General features: G+C 30.3%; 1 protein-coding gene across 1 annotated transcript in view; it reads left to right on the forward strand.

Moving 5' to 3' along the window:
* LOC107609789 overlaps positions 1–1757 on the forward strand; it is a 22257-nt gene that overhangs the window by 1831 nt on the left and 18669 nt on the right. The gene's annotated exons all lie outside the window — the stretch shown is intronic.

Genomic DNA, 1757 nt, shown 5'->3' on the forward strand with positions numbered 1-1757 from the left:
CAACATTAAATTAATTAATTACTAAGATTAATTACCAAAACTCTAACACTAATTTTATTACTAAGATCACTTAATTTTTTCAAAGTAATTAATTAATTAACTAATTTACACTAACGTATAAATTCTTTTAAACTTCCACTAAAGTTAGGATAATCAATTGTAACATTAATTTTAAAATGTAACTCACCGTTACACTATTGTTTTCAATGTTAACGTTAATTTTTTTTAAATAAGTAGTATGATTTTGGTCCCTAACGTAGATGTTGAAAATCAATTTTGTCTCTAGCCTTTTTTTTGCTCCAAAATGGTCCCCAAGATTTCAATTTGTTTTAAAATCGTCATTCGGACGAAAATACCCTTCCCCCTTCGCCCCAAAATCAACCAAAATCAACCACCATCACCACCACTACCACCAAAACAGAAGTCTACGCCCAACCAGAACCCACCACCACCACCACCACCACCAATATCATCATGGTCATCATCATCATCAGAACTTTTCCCAAAATCAACCAAAATCAATCAGAAGTCCAAGCTGAACAAGAACCCATCACCACCACCACCATTATCATCATGGTCATCATCATCATCAGAAGAAGAAGAAGAACAACAAAACTCAAAACAGAACCCACCACCATTCCCACCTCAGAAAATCAGAAATCAAAAATTCAGAACAATCAAAACTCAGAACCATCAACAAAATTCAAAACTAAAATTCTTCCTCTTTTATTCTTGTTCTGCTTCTTCATCTTCTTTTAAAGAAATTCAAGCAACATGCACTTTAAAAAATAATCAACAAATTCAGCAACAACAATATTCCAAATTCAAGTCAAATCACAAAAAATTAAATTATAGATATTCCACAACGGTGAGGGCGAGGAGGAGGAGCAGTGGTGGATCACAGGCGGCAGAGCGGCGGTGCGGCGGTATGACGGTGCGGCAGTTCCCCCCACCCCCAACCCCTCCTTTCTCACGCTCCACTCCCCTTCTTTTTCTCCCCCGATTCTCTATATCCCTTTCTTTCTTTCCTTTCTTTTTTATTTATTTTATATTTATTTTTTTTATAATTTTTTAATGAGGAATAGTTCGGTAATAAAAAAATAAAATTGGTAAAAAGGACAATTTTAAAACAAACTGAAATATTAGGGACCATTTTATAGCGAAAAAAAGGCTGGGGACGAAATCGATTTTTCGCCTCTACGTTAGGGACCAAAATCATACTTATCCCTTTTAATAAGTATAAATTTAATTAAAAACTAATTTCTTCTCTTCTCCTTTCATACTCAGCACTCATTCTTATATTTACTATATAAATCAACATTCAATTCACAAAATTTTTTTATCTCCTTTCACATAATCTCATACTTCTTTCTCTTTCTCCCTCTCCCTCTCAATTATTGCTAATTTTTTGCACAACTAGAATTTGGTTGATAACTATAGTTTTTATTTATTTTATTTTTTTAATTTAGTAAACGTATGTATAAGGTAATTGTGTGACTGTATTCATTAGTTTTTTTTATTTCTTTGTGTAATTATATTCATAAGTTATATAATGTGTTTGTCGTCTATATATCACTTCTTTTTTCTTTTAACAATTTATATTTTTTTAATATCATTTAGTTGTAACAATATTATTAAAAATACATATTATCATGATTTATGAAAAATAAAATTAAAAAATTAAATATCATTGTTTATTATCAAAACTTTAATAATATTCATATTTGTATTTTATCTAATAGTTTTATCAAAATACC

Source organism: Arachis ipaensis, chromosome B07 (assembly GCF_000816755.2).
Source record: "Arachis ipaensis cultivar K30076 chromosome B07, Araip1.1, whole genome shotgun sequence".
NCBI lineage: Eukaryota > Viridiplantae > Streptophyta > Magnoliopsida > Fabales > Fabaceae > Arachis > Arachis ipaensis.